This window comes from Silene latifolia, chromosome 11 (assembly GCF_048544455.1).
Source record: "Silene latifolia isolate original U9 population chromosome 11, ASM4854445v1, whole genome shotgun sequence".
NCBI classification, from domain to species: domain Eukaryota; kingdom Viridiplantae; phylum Streptophyta; class Magnoliopsida; order Caryophyllales; family Caryophyllaceae; genus Silene; species Silene latifolia.
The window spans coordinates 206,348,367-206,373,970 of record NC_133536.1 but is presented as its reverse complement, the minus strand read 5'-3'; the positions used below and the strand labels follow the sequence as shown (position 1 = coordinate 206,373,970).

Genomic DNA, 25,604 nt, shown 5'->3' with positions numbered 1-25,604 from the left:
AAAATTTGGTTCTCTACCTTAATTTATGGATCAGTCGTACAATTTAGTTACGGATGACAATAAATGTTTTCAAATTAAATCGAGAAGGTGAAAATTACACTATGCCTTTCTCTGACATTAGATATTAGGTTATCAAAATAAAAATAAAATATAGATATAATTAAATGTTAACTTAAGGTTATATACTCTCCTTTTTCCAACTTTTATACTATATAAAGGCGGTCTTATAAGAGAGTTATTGTTTTACTTTACTTCTTTTGGTTAAAAAACACATATTGGGAAATCCTTTTTATAAATCCGTTCGATAGCATGTGACAAGCTCAATATAATAAATTATCCAAGAAAATGAATTATATTTAAACCAAAATAAAAACCAAAGAACTCTCCCGGAAATTGGACAGACAAAAGCTATGACAATATTCGTGTGTTTAAAGTTGACGAGTTCTAATGCGGATAATTAATGTCACTATTCAATAATTTAAATTAATTACTAATCTACTAGCAATAACTAAATATACATGTTTGTTGATGTGTATATTGTATACAAATTTTACATAAACACTATTTATAATTTTTCAGTATTTCAAATTTGAAGAATTGGGTGAGGCATACATAAAATGGTAAATAATTAAATTAGTAAATAAATTTTGATGTCTCAAATCCTTGTTTATTTGGTCTTTTCAAAGACGTGTATATATGTCTTAAATGTAAGTAAGGTCAAACACTACATCATATAGAATTATAGATTGATGGGAATATGGGACAAGACTTTGTCATTCTCTAGGCATTGTGATTTTTGTGTGATACATCTATTTGACTTATTTAAGATGAATATGTCCGTTTTGAAGAAAAATTTAGGATTCTTGTTTGTGATGGGACATCCACTTTACGCTTAAAACGAATCAAAGAAGATAAAATAGGACGAAAATAAAATGTCTATAAACTAGCAAAAGCATGTCACATCTATCAAAATAAGGTGTTATTAACTCATCCTCTATATATTAGCTAAAACGGTTTTTCTAACCTATGTCCATTATGCATAGGATAAGAGAACAAAAAAAGAAAAAATTAATTTATGTTTTTACGGGAAATTGAAATATCCTATTACTTTTACTTTTCTTTACAATAAATACATTTTTTTTCTTATCCTATGCCTAGTAGGCATAGGTTAGAAAAACCCTTCTGTTCCGGGTGTAATTCCAGAGCAGTTATGAGTTACCACCCGTGCTTGTAGAATGACGTCTTTGGTTGAATCCTCCTTGCGGTCTCCTGAAACGATGAACAAACTGAGGGCTCGGCTTTGGGCCGAGCGAACTCACTCCGACGCTCAAGTCAGTAACTTAGAGAGGTAAGTTGTTGTTACTTGGCAAAGTACGTATTGTAGAGAGATAAGGAAGATATTACCAGGTGAATAGTGATTCTTAGGTTAAATTGTGGATCAATTGCCTCCTTTCCTCAATGAGAGTTGAGGAGTATTTATAGACTTTCACCTTTTGTCACGTAGTGCCAAGTGGCCAAGTGGCGTGGCGGAGCGGTGGAAAGTCATTCTACCCTCGGCCGAGGGACCCATGGCAGCCGGCGGGCCTTGTTGACTCGCCGCCGAGGTTCTTGGATATGAGTTCGCGGATATGTGCCTCGGTACCGGCCGGTCGCCGTGGGCCGAGGCACAAGAGACAGCCGACAGCCGCGTCGGTTAGGTTTGTCCAAGTTGTTGATTTGTTGTGGATATCTTTGACCTTGCTCAATATGTTGATCGGTCACGGGTGCGAGAATATGCCCCATCAATTTGCCCCAGCGTAGTCTATGCCGTGGTATGGGCTCCGATGTGTGTTGAGCGTATATTCTCGCGCAAGTAAAAATTTTCTGCCCCGGCTTCTTCTACCTCGGCTTGGTTCTGCTTAGGCCGTACCCTATCCCCCCTCCACATGGATGTGTAATGGACATCCGATGTGGAAAAGAGAGGGACGTTGGCCGAGACCAGGGCTGAAAGTGGACCGTTTGGCAAGTAGATACCAAGTAGCGTGTTGAAGAAGATACGTCGATTGGCATTCTGTCAAGGAGCGTGTCGCAACCGCCGCTGTAAACATGTTAGCGTATCGGTCGTTGTGGCCCCGCTGCTTCCCGGCCTTGGCCGAGGGAATCGGGGTTACGGCGCGACAGCGTTCGTATCTATAGACCATTATTGATCGCGTCCTCGTTCACGCTCGGTCTTAATTCGCCGAGGTGTCAGATTTGCGTCTCAACGGTACTTATACATTCTTAAGCTCGGTCTTAATTAGCCGAGGGCAAGTCGTGGTTCCCTCGTCACTCTCGGTCTTAGTTAGCCGAGGTGATCGAGTTTACGTTCTGACTGCCGTTGTAAATATCTAGGCATATCGGCTCGTTCCCCCGTCGCCCTCGGTTTTAATTAGCCGAGGTGATCGAGGTTTTGGCTCGATTGCATTTACCGGCTCGTTCCCCCGTCACTCCCGGCTTTGGCCGAGGTGATCGAGGTTTTGGCTCGATTGCATCTTTCGGCTCGTTCCCCCGTCACTCCCGGCTTTGGCCGAGGTGATCGAGGTTTTGGCTCGATTGCATCTTTCGGCTCGTTCCCCCGTCACTCCCGGCTTTAGCTGAGGTGATCGAGGTTTTGGCTCGATTGCATTTACCGGCTCGTTCCCCCGTCACTCCCGGCTTTGGCCGAGGTGATCGAGGTTTTGGCTCGATTGCATCTTTCTGCTCGTTCACCCGTCACTCCCGGCTTTAGCCGAGGTGATCGAGGTTTTGGCTCGATTGCATTTACTGCTCGTTCCCCGTCACTCCGGCTTTGGCCGAGGTGATCGAGGTTTTGGCTCGATTGCATCTTTCGGCTCGTTCCCCCGTCACTCCCGGCTTTGGCCGAGGTGATCGAGGTTTTGGCTCGATTGCATCTTTCGGCTCGTTCCCCCGTCACTCCCGGCTTTAGCCGAGGTGATCGAGGTTTTGGCTCGATTGCATTTACCGGCTCGTTCCCCCGTCACTCCCGGCTTTGGCCGAGGTGATCGAGGTTTTGGCTCGATTGCATCTTTCGGCTCGTTCCCCCGTCACTCCCGGCTTTGGCCGAGGTGATCGAGGTTTTGGCTCGATTGCATCTTTCGGCTCGTTCCCCCGTCACTCCCGGCTTTAGCCGAGGTGATCGAGGTTTTGGCTCGATTGCATCTTTCGGCTCGTTCCCCCGTCACTCCCGGCTTTAGCTGAGGTGATCGAGGTTTTGGCTCGATTGCATTTACCGGCTCGTTCCCCCGTCACTCCCGGCTTTAGCCGAGGTGATCGAGGTTTTGGCTCGATTGCATTTACCGGCTCGTTCCCCCGTCACTCCCGGCTTTGGCCGAGGTGATCGAGGTTTTGGCTCGATTGCATTTACCGGCTCGTTCCCCCGTCACTCCCGGCTTTGGCCGAGGTGATCGAGGTTTTGGCTCGATTGCATCTTTCGGCTCGTTCCCCCGTCACTCCCGGCTTTAGCCGAGGTGATCGAGGTTTTGGCTCGATTGCATCTTTCGGCTCGTTCCCCCGTCACTCCCGGCTTTAGCCGAGGTGATCGAGGTTTTGGCTCGATTGCATTTACCGGCTCGTTCCCCCGTCACTCCCGGCTTTAGCCGAGGTGATCGAGGTTTTGGCTCGATTGCATTTACCGCCTCGTTCCCCCGTCACTCCCGGCTTTAGCCGAGGTGATCGAGGTTTTGGCTCGATTGCATCTTTCGGCTCGTTCCCCCGTCACTCCCGGCTTTAGCCGAGGTGATCGAGGTTTTGGCTCGATTGCATTTACCGGCTCGTTCCCCCGTCACTCCCGGCTTTAGCCGAGGTGATCGAGGTTTTGGCTCGATTGCATTTACCGGCTCGTTCCCCCGTCACTCCCGGCTTTGGCCGAGGTGATCGAGGTTTTGGCTCGATTGCATCTTTCGGCTCGTTCCCCCGTCACTCCCGGCTTTGGCCGAGGTGATCGAGGTTTTGGCTCGATTGCGTCTTTCGGCTTTGGTCGCTTGGGTCACCTTCTCCTTTGTATGATATGGGCGGCAACTTTAGCTTAGTCGGCACCGGGACGTCAAGGACATAGTCATTGAGGGGTCGACGACCACGTGTCGAACGACACGCGGCGATCGGCTCCTTGTATCCTTAATCCGGCTCCCCTCCCCGTGGCGGGTCGGGCTTCTTCTCCGACTCGGTGAGTCGGGTTTCTTCTCCGACTCGGTGAGTCGGACTTCTTTCACTCCTCCTGGGGCATGCCTCGTCGGTCTTTGCGGCGACGACGTCCTCCCGCGAGTGCGGGAAGGACTAAGGTCTACCACTAACCTAGAATTCGTTTTCCACCAACACCTTCTCTGGTTCTTTCGACATCTTCTTTAGCTTTTTGGGTGGGTTTTTGTTTTGAGTTTTGTTTTTGTTTGGGAATGAATGTGACTAGCTTCTAGTATCTTTTTCCCACAGACGGCGCCAATTGTTCCGGGTGTAATTCCAGAGCAGTTATGAGTTACCACCCGTGCTTGTAGAATGACGTCTTTGGTTGAATCCTCCTTGCGGTCTCCTGAAACGATGAACAAACTGAGGGCTCGGCTTTGGGCCGAGCGAACTCACTCCGACGCTCAAGTCAGTAACTTAGAGAGGTAAGTTGTTGTTACTTGGCAAAGTACGTATTGTAGAGAGATAAGGAAGATATTACCAGGTGAATAGTGATTCTTAGGTTAAATTGTGGATCAATTGCCTCCTTTCCTCAATGAGAGTTGAGGAGTATTTATAGACTTTCACCTTTTGTCACGTAGTGGCCAAGTGGCCAAGTGGCAGAGCAGGTGGAAAGTCTGTTCTACCCTCGGCCGAGGGACCCATGGCAGGCCGGCGGGCCTTGTTGACTCGCCGCCGAGGGTTCTTGGATATGAGTTCGCGGATATGTGCCTCGGTGGTGGGCCGCCGTGGCCGAGGCACAAGAGACAGCCGACAGTCACATGTTGCGGGTTAAGTGTCCAAGTTGTTGATTTGCTGTGGATATCTTTGACCTTGCTCAATATGTTGACTGGTCAGCGGGTGCAGAATATGCCCCATCACCTTCAATAAATTGTCTAAATGGTCTCTTAATACAACTAATCTATCTCTAAATTATATTTCTATAAATGTTTCAATTATCAAAGCACATTTATTAGCTCTCTTAAATCTTAATCTTTTTACTCTTTCCAAATTCTCATTAGAGAAAAATGATACTCCGTACTCCTTAAAAAATTTATGCAGTAGTGATAAGGAATATTGCCATATAGATTGTTGTAATTTGCTTAGTTTCTAACAGTTATATTTGTGATTTGTAAGTAATTTTTTAATTTTATAATAGTGTTTGTTATATGTATATTTGATTATTTGATTGTGTTTTTTCCTAAATCCTTGCCTTTTATTGTTTTTTTTCATTCGTTTAACAAATTATTGATAACTTGAGTTGTTCTTAAGGAAGTAAATGGCAAAGAGTTGTACAGAGTAATTTATAGGGGTATATAATAATATAAACAATGCACAAATGCGGATTGGTAACAACTTGTAAGAGGGAAATAAGTAATATCGTCAAAACTTACTTCCTCCGATCCAGATAGATGGTAACACTTACCTAAAATGGATTGGTAACAACTTGTAAGAGGGAAATAAGTAATATCGTCAAAACTTACTTCCTCCGATCCAGACAGATGGTAACACTTACCTAAAATGGATGAACCACACCAATGGTAACATATCATATTTGGCATGAAAAATAACTAAATTACCCTTACATCCACTACCTATTTACAACTTTACCATCCACTCACCCACTCACCAACTACTTATTTAATCTACATACACTCATGTGGACCCAATCAATATTTTCTACTTTACCCCTCACTTTTCCACCTTTTCTTTTTTTCTTTTTCTTTTTTTTTTGAGTGAAAAGAACAATTCATTAATAGAATGCCATAAGACACATACAAAGAATAATTATAATCGAAAACAAATCTAATGGAAACCAAAGAAAAATAATTTTCTTATAAACTAGGGATCTTAAAACAGCATCTGACAATTCGGCTCGTCCTATTATCGCTATCTTCATGTAGCTTTTGAAGGAATCCTTCGTTTGATTTATGAGATAAAATTTACCTCTTACTGGTTCCAAAGATCGTTGACAAATTACTTTTACCCTATGAAAGAACACGTTGCAAACAATCAACGAACTACTCTTGACTGTATTACTGATGAAACTAACCCCACGAATAATGGAAAAACCCCGAAATAAGGGACGGAAAAACGATTCTCACCAAAAGGAAGACTATTATTGAATAGAAAATAGATATGCATACTATTGATTGAAATTTTAAATAACTAGTTTTAAACCCGTGCAAAATTGCACGGGTATGTATTTGGACCAATATTAATGTTTTTGGATGTATATTTAATTTGTTTTTGCATTTCTATTATACTTATCTAGTTGGTCTAAATCTACGATATACATAATTTGTGTTTAAATTTGTTACAAACACGTGTTCACATATACTGGTTTATAAGGAAATAATGTAATCTACTCTTGTAAATAAAAATTGCATACATAAAAAACTTTACATCCGGATAAAAGAAATATAATCTAATATAATCAACTTTAACATATGTATGTAATTCATTTGCGTTTTATGTTCGATCCCGTATATAAATGTTATTCCTTCTTGAAATTATGTAATTTTATTATTATGTAATTTTGTTTTAAAAATTATGTAATTCAATTTCATTTACTCGCATTTGTAATTCATTCTGCATATATGTTATTAATTTTATTTACACGGAATGTATAAAATTATTTCATAATATTAATTCATAAATTTTTTTCATAATATTATTTCATAGAATTTGTTGTAAAACGGAATTTATCGCATGTTTGAAAAGACAGAAATCTGAAGAAATAAATACATTGCACACTCACGGGTCCCACCATAACATGAATTTCCAAAAAAAAAAAAAAAAAACTGCATTAATGACGTGGCGCGCCGAGGATTGAGTATTGTCTTTTGTATTAATATAGATAAGATTTTGGGGCTTACTATCGATCGATTGATAATCGATGGGAGCCCCTTGTATAATATGATGGAGCCTAGGTTTCACCTTTTCTTAAATAACCACTTTTTGCTTATGTTTACATATGTCTGGATCGGTGGGAGTATATTGTTGTACTTGTCGTGGGTTTTTGCTACACCATAAACCAATTCTTGGGTCCGCCCCTGAATATTAGTAGACCATCTGTTAGTTTTCACCGAATTGAAATGTTTTTGATGCTGGGAGGAAAATGTTCAAAAGACTCTCACACAAAAACAACAATATTGAAGCAAGGGGTGGCGAATGAATATGTTTTGAGAAATAAAGTTATTTTAAATAGTCGTGAACTTTATAGTTTTGTACTATCTTATCTTTATAATTACAAGATCATTTAAAGCCATGAGATTGATCCACGTCATCATGTACAACTTCCCCACTTGCAAAAAGCATTTTTTTCTCTAAAATTCAACTGCTTTCATACTTTTATTTTTTGTTTGACAATGACGTTAGAAATGACTACATTATATTTCAAGAACTTCATTTATTACCAGGAAAAAAAATCTAAATTTCCAAATTTATCAAAATCCAATAATTTATTTATCAACAATATCCAAGAAAACAAAAAAAAAAAACTAAAAATTAAAATGTTCATCAAGTCATCAAGTAGATTTTATTAACAATGATAACAAAAATAAAATGAAGAAAGTGAGAAAGGAAGACAAAATAATCCAATATAAGGGAGGTGGGGAGATATATAGAAGATGAGTTGAAGATGGAGGAGGCTGACGATAATCATAGTGTTTAGGGTTGAGTGAAACAATTATGATTGTGGGATGGAGTATTTATTTAGCCGAGTGTGTACCGTTAATTTGGGTTAATTAATGTAGATCATTAATATAGAATATATAAGACGATCTCACGTTGTTAGATGGTCTTATTATATATAAAGATAACTCATTATTGATTATATGAATGTTTTAATAATAACGGACCGTCTCACAGTGTAAAGCCGCTATAATTTATAATAGTTGAGTAGATTTTGTTTTTTTTTTAAATGAAAATTGTCTTTTATTCCTCATTATTTTGGGTCAATTATAGTAGAGTATAATTGCAAATCTACAATTCTATATTATTACAAATAAATTGTCTATTTGCAAAAATAAGTTAAGGGAAAAAATTGACCAAAAGTAGAACATAAAGACCTTGAAAAAGAAAACGTAAACATCCTATTAAGTCGGAGGGAGTATAATGGAGTAACACGTAGCATTTTTCGGGGCCAATTTGATGAACTACCATAATGCTACAAAAGTTAAGGGAGTTGTTATAACCTTATATATAGATCGTCGATAAAATATTATGCATCGTTGGCATTTTTTCCCATTTTTCCAACTTTGTCCAGTGACTTTAAAACCTTGCTTTCTCTATTATTTTTCACTCTTTTAATAAGAAAGGCAATCAATTTAACAACGAATGTTTTCAACTAATTACAATTCTTCTAATGTAGTAATTTTTTTATATATATAATGACATAGTGAAACTCGTATTTCCGCATAAGTTGTAGAAGCACGTTCATAATGATACTAAATTTATTAATTATCAATATTAAATGGTTTAAGTATGAACAAATAAGCATTTTGATTTACGAATATGTGCTTTTATTACTAAATAAAAAAAGTAAAAACCTACCATATGTAATATGTATGTTGGATCATAAGATCCTGCTATTCGATTCTACCTATCTGATATAACCAACTCTATCGATTCGAAGTAGAATCTTAATCCTAACAACATTGGTGTATACTACCTACTCTTTGTCTCTTTATTGAATGTATATACCCAAAATTATTCATTAGAAGTACAGTAGTTTTCAAACTTTTCTTCACATATTTAGCAAATGTTGTGATTTCATTGAATTTGAGGAAACCTACAATTATACACCAAACTCTATAAGATCAAATAATAATCCTCCTTATTTTGAGAGACTATCTCTCACTAATATTAATAAAAAACCGTTTCTCTTAAGAATTTATGTTCACTTTTTAGGTTCAACGTTATAAAACTTCCACGAAAAATATTTAGAAAATCATAGTAAATAATTGTGATTGATATTAGAATATTTATATTTTATTATTAAGAAACATTTATAAAATGAATTTTTTATCAAAATAATTAATATGTGAATGCAAATAATGGGCGTTAAGATAGCACATCAGAGACCGTGTAAAACTAGAAAGAATTATCATTATAAAAGAAATTTAGTATGAAAATGAACGTGTATATTTTATTAATATTTGATTATATTAATACAAATTTCCTGAAAATATACCCGTGCAATTTTGCACGGGTTAAAACTAGTAAAGTTCTATTTAAAAATCATTCAATGTCCAACATCTTGAGATTAATAGTTACATAAGTTGATATTTTTGTGAGATGAAATCTTAAAATTGGAAAATCTAACCCAAAAGATCCTTTTAAGTCCTTGTACTTGGAGGTCAAGTTGCTTATGCAACCAGTTCAAGTCAAGTTGACCACCCTCAGTGGGGGATCCAGGTAAAAACATTGCGGGGTCCTTTTATAGCTTTTCATGTGCGAGAAATATGATTATGAACTTTTTGACCAACCTATTTTAGATAGGGCCTAAAATGGCCAAAGCCGAGCCCACTTACTACTATTGACGAGTATAGGCCGGACAAATACGTCAAGCCAATAAAATCTGCTAATTTTTTTCATAAAATAAAAAGTAAAAGTTGTGAGTTTCTGATACATTTTGTTCGCGTGTCCGATACTTAGTTTGATACAAGACACTTGACACTTTATCATGGACAATTTTTTTTTGAAGAATTTGGAGTAAATTACCGAATCCGAGTCTCTAACACTTGTTGTGTGTGATACTTTGAGTCAAATAAAATAATATAGGTGCATACAGTAAGATGAATAAATAATAGGAGTACTATGTATCAACAAAATCACAAATTGTAATTTAAAACGGGTTAAATAGTTAGAATAAAGCAAAAGTCGAATAAATAGGAAAAAAGTAATAAATTTGTCTTATATACATAAGTAGGAGATATTTGACCCGTTATAATAATAAGAGGAATTTATCCTTATTAAGGAAGAGTTACATAAACAAAATATAGGAGAAGTGAATTTGCAGTGGAGTATAAAGGCAATTTAAGTGTTCTACTGAAATCAGGCCCGTCTTTATGCATGTTCAACCTGTTCAATTGAACGGGACCCCTAATTTTTTAGGGCCCAATAATGTTTATGGGTTTTTCTAACATGTGCCCTTAGGGCACATGATAATAAGTTAAGTAAGGAAATATTGTTGAGATTATTTCACTAATTATGGTAAATATGAGTTTCAACTCCAATTTATCATGATATATTCTCAACAATGTTTCCCTAAATAGATTATTAACATGTGCCCTAAATGCCCCGCCGTTTGTTGTTGTTGTCCACACTCTGCATTTTGCACAATTATCTCTGCGTTTGTTTATTGGTTACAGTACTATTGTGTCTTTTTAGATCATTTCTAGCTACTCTAAATATGTCTTTATAAAAATAAAAAATATGAAAGTACAGTATCTATATACTTAAGTTTGGTTAAAAACGGCAAATTCATAATTAAATTTATTATTAAAATTGGTCGATAAAATGCGAAAAGTGCATTATTGGAACCAGGTTATATAAAAAAACAGTAGGTTTTATGAGAGGCCGTCTCCCACTAATTTAGTGGGAGACATAATAGAGAAAAAAGAAATTCAGTTGGTCCACCACCCATCATGTGAAAGGCCTCTCAATTCTGACACAAACATAAGACAACTTTTTGCAATTTTGACCTTTACTTTTCTGTAAAATTTTAAAAATTAGTCAACACAATAAATGAAAAACGACATACATAATACTCCCTCCATTCAACTCCACTTTGCAACTATGTTTTTTGCGCGGGTATTAAGAAACGGATTAAAAAAACTATTAAAAGTACTTAGGGAAAGAGAATGGTGGGGTTAAAGATATTAAAAAAATATAAAGGTGAGTTTTATGGTGGATTTGTGTGGGGTATGAATGACATTTTTTGTAAATATAGATTTTCAATAAGAATAGAAAGGTCTTTTACATGTCCAAATAAGGAAACCTGTAAAGTGGAGTTGAATTGACGGAAATAGAATACTTGTAAAGTGGAGTTGAATGGAGGGAGTAGAGTCGTAATCAATAGGGCCCAATATGACAAAATTTGAACAGGGCCCCCGGAATCTCCCAGACGACCTTGACTGATTTTTGGAATATTTATAATAGATTAAGCCCATAAAATAATATTTAATATTGAATATTGGATGTATGCCTCATTTTTATGTGTATTTTTATATGCACTTGGATGAATTTGGCAGACCCCATGTGCTAGAAGGCTAGAAGCCTAGAGTCTAGAGATGAATACAATAGTACACTAGTACAAAAATGACATATGGCCACGGTTAAAATGGACATAAGGCTACGGTTGTACAACCGTAGCAAATCAGGGGGTAGCCTTAAGTGGAAAAGAAAAGGCTACGGTTGTGAACCGTAGCCATAAGCGAACTTAAGGCTACGGTTAGTAGTTAATAACCGTAGCCATAAGGTTAAAAAAGGCTACGGTTCTTTTTTAACAACCGTAGCCATTTCTCAATTAAATTTAAAAAAAAAATCGAATATTTTTTCCTGTTGAATGTAAAGCTTTTTACAAAAATAATAATTAATTACAAAATCAATGTTTAACCTACAATTGCCATTACAAATCAACGTCAATATTCAAAGCTAAACAAAATTAGCATAGTCTACTCGGATAGCTAAAGCTACATCCTCCATGATCCAAGTAGCATCATTAGACTTGATTTACCCATCGATAGATTCTTAGGCGGAACTCCTAATAGTGACTTTAATGCTGCACAACACATGTTTCCCGACCTGCCAAATTTGATACAAAAGAGTCATTCGAGTGTTTATGATCATCTTTATTCAAGCTAGAGACTTTATTCTTTATATTTAAGCACATGGTCGAGATGAAAAGAAAAACATTTAAGGATCAAAATTGGAGATTGGGATTAAAAAAAAATTAGAATAAATATGTAAGAAAATAAGACGAGTATGAAAAAACATACCACGCTTAAAATTCAAGCTTATGTGCGGGACAGATGTTATTTGTTAAACGAGAATCAGATTTTGCAGCTGGAATAACCTAAAAGAAAAGAAGACAACTCATAAATCAAAATAGTCACCCAACACATTTAAGTAAAACAGTCATAAATCAACCCAAATATACATACATATCCCTCATTTAACTCTAGAGTTTTCTATAGTAGTGCTTCGTCCCTCATATAAGATGATCTCATATAAGATTTTGAGTAAATACTAACAGGAAAATCAGCCCACATGCTTGCTATTCATTCTGGTAGTAGTTCATTCCTGATGCTTCACCACACGAGGAGTGGCAAAAAGTTCATTTGGCAGCTTGTCAAGGCTCCCAGGTACCAAACTGCCAAGTCACATACCTATCCGAATTTTACGACGCAAATGAAAAAAATAAAAATAAAAGAGTACACAAAAAGGGTGAAGGGAGTAAGTCGAGAAGAACATGAGTAGAAGTAATGAGTATGATATAATTGCATACAACTAGACATGGTTCTTCATATGATAAGTAGCCTACAAATCTCTAACCTCGTTCACTTGTTCAACCCTATTGATCTTTTGTGATCCAAACCACTAACAATACATAAAAAAATAAAGTATGAACTTTAACTCATGTACTGAAATATACAACACGGAATGATAAAATTAAGACCAATAATGTCAAAAGCTAAGGAGTCTTTACAATTTCTGGATAATTTGATTTTATATGTGAACTGCACTTTGTTTCATTTGACTGAGCGTCTTGGAGACACAGACTGAAGGTCAAATTTTACAGGAGAAAATCCATAGACAAAAAACATCATAGACAGCAGCAAGTTCCCAGTTAAACCATTGAATGGAATTCTCTAACATGAAAAGTAGGGATTAAAGGAACCAAACTTAAATTCAATCGAAATAAATACTAGTGGCGTAAAATAAGTAAAAAACGAAAAAAGAAGAGGGGGCATGACATGAATGTGATCAGCTTGTGGAATGCATCATTATAATTTCAACAACAAATTTGGGATAAACATAAGTGAGAATGGGAGGAGATTATGGTCCCCAAGCTAAAGTAGTTAGTATTGACATTTTAAAAAGAAGTAGCAGAGCAATAGTTAAGCAATATAAACATGGTTAAGTAGTTCGTATAAACAAAGTTGTGAAGCTTTATGCAAGTACAAAGAACTAGGACAACAATCGAAACACAACAACTAAGATTACTGCTTTCCACTCAAGGGCAATCACTCACAAATTGAAACAACGATCAAAATGGTATTATTGACCAAACCAAACAAACTGCAAAATAAAACAATTATTGGGCAATGTACTTTACCCTCTGAAAGCACCTAAAAGAGTGGCGTCTGATTGCTTTGCCACTGAGAGGGTCTCTTCTGGCAATGGCACTCCTGCAAGATTAATATCAGAGCTACCAACGAATATCTTCTGATACTTAACCTCGATCCCTAGTTAAGTCAAAACAACATTTGCACTCATATGAGTGAGTATTCAATCGTACTGAACGCAAATTGTACAGGAAATGACAGCAACGCTAATCATATATTAATGTTATTACCTCTAGTAGTTTGTTTATGGGTTGTACTTTCCCTTTTACTCAAATCATCAGTAGAAAATGAATTATCCCCAAATTGAAATCAAATTTAATTAAAAACCCTAACCCTAATAATTAATTGTACCCTAACTGCTAAAAATAATTGCATCCCAAAACGCAAACATCATACAAAACAAAAATTTAGTGACAAATGAAAACAAATGCTCGAAAAACATATGAATTGCGATGACTTTAAAACTAATTGAAATAAAAAATCATACCTGATTGAGGATTGCGAACTGCAAGATTGACGAATTGCATCGAGGTGGTTGTGGGTCGTCGGTGAAGAGGTGGTTGTTGGCGATAACCGTGGTTGTCGGTGGGAGGTAGTTGTTGGCGGTGATAAGGTCGTTGTGGCTGTTAGTGTCGTATGTGAGAGTTGGGTTTTGGGTGTGAACAAAAATAATGATATAGGTTGGAAATTTGGAATGAATGGTAGTAGGAGTAAAGATGACCCGTGTTCTATATTTACCTTTTTCTTAATTATTAATTTCTTTTTATTTAAGGCTACGGTTTCTTCAATGACCGTTGCCTTTTACTTACTTTCATATATTTGGCTACGGTTATTTGCCAATAACCGTAGCCTTTTACAATAGGCTACGGTTATTTACAACAACCGTAGCCTTTTCTACTTGCCAAATGTCGTTTTTGTACTAGTGGTATATACTAGAGTATTACCTTAGTGAGAGAAGTTACTTTTAATATGGGGTGTCTTATTTTTAGAGGAGAGTTTCTCTCTATTTCCTAAAAAGAGATGGAGAGGCCATTTCCTTTTTGTGGTCCAGATCGTATTCTGGGTAGATATGCGTTATTAGTAGTTGTTTACACATTATTGCAAGAACGGAATTTCATAGTTTTCACTAGGATATCTCGCAATCTTAATCAAATTGTCTTCCATATCATATACTCCGTATATGATTTATCTTAGGCTCTTTACTCATCTTTTAGAGCGAGATTTTGAAATGCTTTAGCAAACTCCTAACATTGTAAATTACCTTTTTTATTTGTAATTGTCATGACACTTTTTAATTCTCTAGATCAAATATTAGTAGCGAAATGCTAATAAGATGACGTATATTTTTTTTTGTTTACATTGAACAATAAAAAAAAAGTTAACGATGAAAGATGCCGCTCTTATAAAAGAGCTTATATTCCTACCAATTCAACGATTACAAATTTATAACCTTATTGATAATGTACTATAGACGTACATTACAATAAAAATGACAAAAACAAAGTACCTAAAAGCTTACAAGGACTCTCCTAACTTCTCTAGTTTATGATATAATAAAGAAATATATAAATTATTAGTCTTCAAAATATGTAATTATTTCATTTCATGCCAGTGGCATCCTTTACTGCATCTGCCGCTCCTCGTGCCTTGGCTTGCATTTGTGATCCAGCCTATGTTTGATGATTTTGTACATTATTGTTAGCGTTATTTATAATATCAATATTAATACAAAAAAACATAATTACTTATCAATGCATGCATGTATGCAACTTATAACTTTACTTATTGTCTTAATTATTTATAAATAAATCCTTAGTAATTTTGTTTAGGAAAAAATGTAGTACCTCTTGCATGGATTCTTTTGCAGATTGGGCAGCATTGCTAGCTTTTTCAGCTATGTTTCCAGCCTTCTCCTATTGTAAGAAGCATGATTTAAAGAAAATTATACAATATAACTCGATAAATGTTATGTACAAAAAAATCTTTACTGTTTCAAATCGAAACTCCTCTCAATTATATACAAATACTTTGAATTTTACACAAAGCATATTATGTTATTTAATACATATGTTTTCATTTAACTATTTGTTAGTTAGCCACCTTACTGTAAGATTATTTCATAAATTTCTTAGAAGATGATACATCACAACTCCGATTAAGTATAGTATGCAAAAGCGGGAGATGTTCACCTTGGCTTGGCCCTTGGCCTCACCAGCGTGGTAGCTAGCATTCTCAGAGTTGTTCATTTTCAGAAAATAATTAAATTGAATATTGTTTAGAAATTACAAAATGTTTTTGTTTTAAAACTCAATTTTGGATGATGATTTCCTCATTCCATTGGGTGAAGGGTATATATAGGTTTAACTTTTTAATAATCAAATTACTTTTGTTTGTGGCTAACTGTTTGAGATCCTAATTATGAGGTTGTCCTTCCAAAAAAATATACATGCCTTTTATTTTTGTTAACTTTTGGATCTTAAATTAAGGTCCACTATGCATTTATTTGAGAGAAGAAGCTAAAAGTTTGGTTTTCCTACCTTAATTTATGGATCACTACTCAATTACTCATATATATAATCTAGTTATCTATCAATGACAATGAATTAAAATCAGTATTTTGAAAATTGCACTGCATCTTTTCTTTGAATGTGGTTCTCTATGAGTGTGTTATAACAAACTCTCTATTAACAGTTGACTAGTTTTAAACCCGTGCAAATTGCACGGGTTGCTGTTTCAAATTTTGTTATGTTCATCTGATGTCAAATAATTATGAAGTTTTCAATAAAGTCATATTTAAGATTTGCAATTTGAGTTGTAATTTCATCTAGATTTAGTGAGCTTGTACATAATTGATCACCTAGTAATGATATAGTAATGTTATCAATTAAACTTATATTCAAAATAAATCAAAACATAATATACCCGTGTAGTTTTGCAATTTAGCTCAAAATATATCAAAATAATAAATTTGGTAGGATGAATTTTTATATTAACTAATAACTATATTTCTTTTAAAGTAAATTATCTTTACAAATAAAATTTTACATTAAAGCAATAACATTTATCTACTTTTTATTAAACAACAATTTGAACCCGCGTAAATTGTTAAACCCGTTTTTCATTTTGTCAAACTCGTGTACATTTGTAGAAACCATGCAAGCGAGAAAATAAAAATTTTCACCTGTGCACGTTTTAAATGAAAATTTTAACTCGTTTTTCTTATCGTTAATTAGTCAAATAGGACAAAAAAAATAGTGACCCGTGCACATTTAAAATGATTTAATACACGCAATAATACAATTATTACCAAGCAATATTTTATCTCTTTTTGTTATCGTTTAAAATCCGTACAATTATTTATTTTTCTTTTGCATTTTAATGACTTTACTGTAATTTATAGTGCCGATTTGATGTGATTTTTTTTACTTTTACCAATTGTTAAATATGTTTCTAGGGCGCATATTTTTGTATTGTATAAAACAAAATATAAAATAACTGTTAAATCCGTCTCTTTTAATATAAAACAAAATTGTATTGTATAATTTTGTTGAGCCCGACCATATATGAGTTTGTCAAGATATACATTTTAGGTTCATGTACAATAATCCGAACATGGATCTATATACATTATCACCTAATTGTGTAAGATCCTCGTATAACTTATTTGTACAAATTAGTCCACGTAATTAATTAAATAAGTAACTAAATAAATCCCCTAAAATGGAGGTATAAATCCAACCCAACCAACACTTTTTTTCGGGGTGGTAGGGTGATATACCCCTCCGTTATAATTTAGCCCTCACTTTTAATTCTTCTTAATTTTTTTTTAACCGATGAGTTCACTCTCTCGTTCAAATTCTTTTTGAATCATTAATCCCTATTTATCCCTTACTCAAGATTGTCCTCATTCCTCAATTAAATGAAACCATTTGATCTAAGGGTAGATTATAAGGATTTCAATCATAATAATATTTATGTATTTGGCTCATCTAGATGACCGATCCCCCATTTTCAATTGATAGTTTTGTGTATGCATTATATAAACACGTTTTTCAATCATTTTTTTTTAGAAAATTAGTTTGTTTGCCTTTCTAAAATCCTAATAATTTCCTCAATCTTAGTATTTTAATATTTCGCACCTGATTCAAAAATTATTTATGTGAATGTTTTACTTATAAGCTTAACTTCCTAGATCGAACAACCGATTTACTGATATTGTCTTCCATGAGATTTTTTGTATCATTTTTTTTTCATTTTTAATCATTTTTATTAGTAGTTCTATTTTCTATTTTTCCTTTTCGGTTTTAAGTCCTTTTTTTTCTTCTTTTTTTTCTGTCAAATTAACAAAGGGGTATTTAACAAATTGATTATTTACTGATTGTTTTTATTAAGTAAATGTTATTTTTTATATCATTTTTAACTTAACAATAATATTTGTTAATATTAATCAAATTAATAATGTACAATTTACAACAATGATACGTAGCAAATTCATTTTTCTAAATGAAATGTTAGGATAGAACATGGGTGGATCCCTGGTATAAAAATAAAAATAAAAATATGCACTTTTAATCACAGGCTGACACATTAGCATTGTGGTTGTTTGTTTAATAAATAGGATATTGATAAACCGTCTTATTTTTTTTTATAAATAAGGGGGGAGTAAAAATTTGGGAAACAATAGACCCAAGCCAAAATAGAAGCCCAATTAATATAAACCCGTTGGCTTTTGTGCTTGCATATAATCCCTCTTGGGATTTTACCCTAATCTTTCTCCTAGTAGATTTCACCTTATTTATAAAAAAATAAAAGGTAGAATTCACTCTAGTATTACGGTCAATCTCCCTCAAGCTCCCTATTTTCCCTCACCCAACAAACCTGCTTCTATAGTCCATAGTCATTCCATTTTCCTCCTTCAACCACCCATTCAATCTCACCTATTTCCCCATTTGTCTCTATAAATTGGCTCTAGTGCAATCTGTCCATAAAATCATATATTGCCGCTGTATTAACTTTTAAAATTGTAGATATGCCCAATTTTTTCAAAGGTAATACAGAGTACTAAAATAATTATTTTTATGTCGCAATATCGTTTTTTAATCATATTTTTACTCTTTAATCATTACTTTTATACATTTTTTAAGTTTAAGTAAGTTTTCACTTTTTTAAATTTTTTTTATTGTTATACTCTAACTTTCTTGATTTGATACTTTCGTGTATTGAGGACATCGCTGATTTTTTTTTCTAAGCAAATTATAATTTATGTTTTTAAGCATTTTTTTCACTTTTTTAAAAATTATTAAAACTTCGTTATTTTTCAAATTGGATTTCTGTATTTATTTTGAATCTGATGATAATAATTATAATCTTTTCTAACTTAATTGATTAATTTAATTAGTAAGAAAAATTTGATGAATCGATTTGATCAGATAATTATTATCGTTATCTGCCAGAATATTAATTCATTGTAATTAATGATGATACAATATTCGTAGTAATTTGTGGTTTTAATTTGGGTATATTTGTTATCCTTAACTTATGTAATTCAATGTATATGGCATTATAAAAATACTTGTGCAGTGAATATTTGTATATTTGTTGCATACATTGCTAATTAATTACCACATAGAACGTGGTCCTTAAAATAAGGAAGAAAAAGTTATTTTTTTGACTTGTTGACTTTCAACCACAGAGCGTCACATAGGCTCTGTGGTTGTTCCTTTAATAAATAGGATTATTATAAGTTCCATTTATCTTAAATATGAATTAACAAATAAGGACAAAGTCATCAAGATGACATGGTAATAAGGGTCGGGTTTTATATCAACATATGTCTCATCCTGATAAAATTAACATTGTTCTTTAACGTTACTATTTAGAATCGTTTGACAGTTATATAGAGTATACACCTTAATACTCTTTTCAAAATTATTGGGCTTTATATTAAGTTATATCAAGATGACAAGATAACAACTAACAAGGGGCGGTTTACATATCAACCGCTTCTAATATTAAAAGCTTATGAAATGTATGCATCATAAAAAGAAGAGTAACACATATAACTAATGATAACTCTTTTGTAAGAGATAATTACAATACGCTTTGATGAGATCACTTATAAAAAAAGGTAATATGTTCGTAATTTTAAACTTATCGTCAATGATATAAAATTGCTCACTAAATAAAAACGAGCGCTACAAAATCGACAGTGTTACATAAGTACACATTTAGCAACATATTTATGAGTAAAGTGATCTTATAATAAATTATGGGAGAGAAATTAAAGAAATCATGAAATTTCAAACTAAGACAAAATTAAAGCCCAAAAAAATGCACATATGTGCGCTTCAACCACAACACTTCCAACGTATAATCGGACATTTGCACCAATGAATTTGCGTACAAGGCCACTCCTCACCAAATACTCGTTACTTTTTTTTTTTTTTTTTTTTTTTTTTTTTTTTTTTTTTTTTCAACCTTGTTTTAGCTAACCTGGCCTATGGCCAACCCCGCCTGCAAATAGTTCTATTTGTGAAATACAAATTTTCAAATTCATAGGTAAAATGATAGAGGAAAAAGATGGCTAAATGCATGCTATCTTAGAGAATATTTTTTTATTAGCTGTTTACGATTTTTTTTTATGTATTACAATTACATGTTTTCTAGATTTTGCAAAATAAAATTTATTAACGAATTTAGTGTTAAAAAGTTATTTTTACTAGTTTCAAAGGCAATTCATTTCACCTAATTATTTGTAGAGTTTTTTTTTTCAAATATTCGTTTTTATGAAATCTCCTACAACGACATATAAAAATACTTGTGTAAGGCGGTTTTACATATGTATCAGGAGGCGTTTATTTCGTGCATGAATATGAGTTTGGAGTTAGGAATCATACCTGGGTGGTATGGAGTTGGAACTTGATTACTCATACCTTGCATTTGTTTCAATTATGGGTGGTTTGGTTTGAAAATTAATCAAAGTTAAAATACGTAAAACACAATACTTTAATAATTTTTAATATTATAAAATCATGAAATATATATTTAATCAAATAAGTATATAAAAAATTTCATTTACAATATGCCATAATTTTTATTTTCACATTTTAATTTATTCTAATTTGATATTATGGGTATCAATCCCATACACATCTCCTCCTTGAGTATGAGAAAGTTTGAGACTTTGAGTGTAGGATCGGGATTCTACTTTGAATCATTCAGGTCCCGTGACATTGGATCGTTGGATCGTATGATCCTACGATTCTCGCTAATTTAGATATGATTGATGGAAAAGATCTCAGAAAAATGTTAATTAACTATAAAATAACATAAATAAAACAATAATTATATAATTATATAAAAGTTACAATAGTGTTTTTGAACGAAAGAAGTGATAATTCAACCGCTAATGTCAGCATTACTTGCTTATAGCAACTAAGGAGCAAAATGTTGAAAAAAAAGTGACAGGGACACCAACCAACATACTGATACCAACACTAGTCATCAAAGCTTATTTAGAGTTCATGGGTGACGAGTAATGATAGTAGATTGATGAATGTTAAATTGGGAGTTAGGGTTCTAGGTTTTTGGACAAAGGAAAGGGAATTAGGAAATTGGGTTTACTTGTTTAGTTGTTGGCTAATTTTTATGTCTTTTTTATTTCATTTTTCTTATTTTTGTTAGTCAAACGGGCTAACATGACTAAGTGGCCATATGAGTCAAATCAAAGAAAGAGAATTAAGAGTGTCATAAACCTTAGAAAGTTGTAAGGAGTAAGGACTAAGGACATGTGTCCAACTGGGCCATTACAAGAAAAAACCTTTATTAAAAGCAAAATAAAGACTTGTATGATTCTATGGCGATTCTGAACAATTCTACGATTCTACGGCGATTCTACTCTATGATGATCCTATGAACGACTTGGTCGTTTACCTATATTTGAATCGTAGATTCGTACGATCCTACGATTCGGATCGCGATTTTAACAATATTGGGTATGATTATGAAACCCTTGTATATGACAAACAAACACTTTTTATGAGTTTAACTCATACCTCATAGTATTTTATTGAGTGAACCAAACACACCCTTAGGGTAAACACAAGTTAATTGACTTAAATATATTCCTAATACAATATGTCTTAGAGTTTTTGCGGTGGCAAGGCAATACTTATGAAAAGGTTGTTGTTTATATATCATCTACTTAGTTAGAGGTTTTATTTTATTTAGTGACAATTCTTTTTTTTTTTGTAAGAAATTATTCTTGTTTATTAATGAGAATTTTTAATTTTTTGGGAAATAAAATAAATAATACGGAGAGCTTTTAAAAAATGAAGTTTACATTTCCGCAGTAATTTTTTTTACTCTTTAGAGTACTTTTTACACTAAAATTTTCATTTATCTATCCTTACTAAAAAAAATCAAACCTAATTCTCACTTCTTCTTCTCTATTGTTGAATCCTTCATATTCCTTTCAAATACTTCAATTATGAATGGTTATTTGACCATAGAGCAAGTATTTAACTCATTAATCCATTACTAGTGTAGATCCTCGTGCTACAACACGGTATTTTTTAGTTTTGTTTAATAAAGAAACATTCTCATTAAATTAATTGCATAAAATAACTGTACCTTTAATGCTATAATGTACTAATATAATCTTAGTGAGAGGTAGAAAATGAAAGTTTATTACAATGAAAAGACACTTTTAAGTTAAGTTATTTTTCTCTTAAACCATTTTTACTTTACTATAAAAATTAACTCTATAATTGTATATCATTGCATGAAACTAATTTATGACATTAAATTACAATTAACTGATGTAAAAATGTAAAATTTAATTAAAACACGTATAAACCTTATAACAAAAACAGATAAAAACAGTATACCATGCACTTAAAAAGTCGATTTACGAATAATTAGACTAATATTTTTTTCAATTAAAAAAATACATAAAAATTGTTACGTCCTTTAAAATATACACCATATTGATGAAGGATAATATAAGAAACAGATTTACGTAATTTTAGGGTGTAACTGATGACAATAATTATGTTAAAGACTCCATAAGAAGAAGTTTGCGTAATTTTAGAGTGTAACTGATGAAAAATAATATCTATGGAAATGGAAATAATTGCATAATAAATTATGGATTTTATTAATAAAGAAGTCATAAATATGGATTTTAATTAAAAGATTAGAGTTTAATTACAAGAATATATTAATTGAAAAGATAATAATGTAATAAAAAAATAATAATTTGTTACCTTATTTAGCTAGATGCCTTTTGGAGGGAAAACTAAGAGAATTTTTATTCTCTTAGTAGTAGGGGGATTACTATAACAACCCGACCCATGCACCATCGTCGTAACACAAACCCAATAAGATGAGATGTGTACCTTTGGACCCGTTACTTGTCTTCACTTAAACCCAAAATAAAGTACAAGGCCACTTTATTAAATGGTGGGTGTAATCCTTTATAAACTTATCAAAAGTTTCTTACTTTCCCGATGTGGGACAACTTAGTCTCATAACCCCATAGGTGTTACAATTATTAATTAAACTGATTCTTTATTATAATTTTATATCTTATTTTAATCAGGGGTTAATTGATGCGGGTTGGTTTGGGGTTTTTGGTTGTCGCCAACGGCCGTCTTCGGTGGTCGTCGGACTGTAGCACCGCTAGCACGTACGTTGAATAAATTATTAATGTACTACGTTAAAAAGGAAAAAAACTTTGAAAGTAACACTCGTAGTACACATTGCAAACTAACATTGAAGGTGGTACTCCAGTACACACAATACACGTAACATTCAACAACATTGAATATGAAACCCAACCGCATACCACCCTACCCATGCCACCCCTGACCCGAAGCCCATATGAAACTTAAACGGCCGGTGAACCCCCTCCTTCAACGTCGAGGATAGTAACCAAATTTAAGGTTTTTGTAAAATTAGAGGAGGATGAGTGTGTTTAATTAGAGAGAAATTAAGAGGGAATTTGGGAGGGGAAAATGAAAGGAATATAATTTTAATATTCAACAATGTAATGTGATGAAAAAAATGTGTATTGCGAAAATTATTACCCTTAAAAAATATTTGAGTTTTTTTTCTCAGGAGTGTATATAATAATAAACAACGTATCAATTGTAGAATATGTGATAATAGCAATTTATGGATTATACAACCAGTTGTACAGTATAAAATCTGAGCTTTGTAATAAAGTATCCGAATTTTATGTTAAAGAATGTGAGCTTTATTAGAAAGTATCTGAACTCATTCATTTACACATTAAAAATATGAACTTTAAATTAGCTCAGAAAAAAATACATATAAGCTCGGATTCTGATACATTGGTTGTACAATGCTCTATATACAACTGGATGTATAATCCTATTTGTGTGATAATAGTCGTGGCGCTATTTGGTGCTCTAGATTACGGACGCATGGCCAAATCTTAATGGGTTGTGGAGAAACCCAAACTAGATGATGAAGATGTATACAAGCATTGAAACTAAGCTTGAAGTTTTGTTATGAAGATATGAAGAATTAGATGAAAGATTATGAAAACGAATGAATGTAATGAAGTAGAGATTATAGAACTGTTGTTGATTGAATTGTAACTATAAATTTTTATTTCTCAAAGTAGTGAATACAATTATACAGGATGTTGGTATTTATAACCAATTCTCTAACAAACATAACAACCATCTAACTATGATTAACAGACGTAAACCATGGTTAGCTCAACTAACTTTTTAACTAACTTTATATATCCAATATTCCCCCCTTAAGTTGGACTGTCTTGGAAAATCAGGCCAAGCTTAGAGGAAAGAAATCTATGCTGATCAGACCCTAATGGTTTAGTCATTATGTCTGCAAGCTGCAGACCTGTTCTGACATGCTTGGTAATCAGAAAGCCTTGCTCTTGCTTGTCTCTAACAAAGTGGCAGTCTATACTTAGATGCTTCGTCCTCTCGTGGAATACTAGATTGTCTGATATGTGTATAGCTGCTTTGTTATCACAGTAAAGACTAATAGGAACGGAGACCTGCACACCCAAATCCTTTAATAATGCTGCCAACCAGACTAATTCAGAGGTGGTATAAGACAGACTCCTGTACTCAGATTCAGCAGAGCTTTTACTGACTGTAGCCTGCTTTTTAGTCTTCCAAGATACTAGGGATTGGCCAAGCAGTACACTGTAGCCACTCAGGGATTTACAGGAGAATGCACACTGTCCCCAGTCTGCATCACTGAATGCAGTAACTTGTAAATCAGACTGTCTTTTGTAAAATAGCCTTGCATTGATAGTGCCCTTCAAATATTTAACTACATGTAAGGCAGCTTGCATATGAGGGAGCCTAGGTTGGCTAACAAACTGGCTTAAATGTTGAATGCTGTATGATAAGTCAGGCCTAGACATGTTGAGATATAATAGTCTTCCAATAAGCCTCCTGTACTGTTCTGGATTATCCAGAATCTCTCCTTGATCAACAGAAAGTTTCAAACCTTGTTGCATAGGGAATTTGACAGAAGAACAATTCTCCATTTGAAGATCTTTCATGATATCCATAATGTATTTTCTTTGATTTATCATTAGACCATCTGAATTCCTTGAGATTTCTAATCCAAGAAAATATCTAAGATGACCCAAATCCTTGATGGAATATGCAGCATGCAATTCCTTCTTGACCCTTTCAATCTCAGGAATAGATGTACCAGTAAGCAGCACATCATCAACATGTACTAGAAAAACAGTAAATGAATGATCTTTGGTGTTTGTTTTTGTAAAAAGTGAATAATCCTGCCTGGATTGAACATAGCCTAGTTGTTGAAGAAATCTGGTTAACTCTTTGTTCCACTGCCTAGATGCTTGCTTTAGTCCATATAAGGACCTCTTGAGCTTGCAAACTAAGCCTTTACCAACATCAAATCCCTCAGGGAGCCTCATATAAACTTCCTCATCTAAAAATCCATGGAGGAAGGCATTATTGATATCCAGCTGAAACAAAGGCCAATCTTTAGCTGCAGCTAAGGCAAGTAATGTTCTCACTATTGTAAACTTTGCAA

The 25,604-nt window shown here is 33.9% G+C and overlaps 2 long non-coding RNA genes across 2 annotated transcripts; both read right to left on the bottom strand.

The window, feature by feature from the left end:
• Positions 1-11,759: 11,759 nt before the first annotated feature.
• On the bottom strand, positions 11,760-14,223 carry LOC141615390 (uncharacterized). Its single transcript, XR_012529835.1, has 4 exons — positions 14,017-14,223; positions 13,520-13,649; positions 12,180-12,256; positions 11,760-11,985 (listed from the first exon to the last, which is right to left on the bottom strand). It is a non-coding gene; the product is annotated as an uncharacterized LOC141615390 (long non-coding RNA).
• Positions 14,224-14,907: 684 nt separating this feature from the next.
• Positions 14,908-15,854, bottom strand: LOC141615389 (uncharacterized). Its single transcript, XR_012529834.1, has 3 exons — positions 15,719-15,854; positions 15,374-15,442; positions 14,908-15,199 (listed from the first exon to the last, which is right to left on the bottom strand). It is a non-coding gene; the product is annotated as an uncharacterized LOC141615389 (long non-coding RNA).
• Between the last annotated feature and the right edge of the window lie 9,750 nt (positions 15,855-25,604).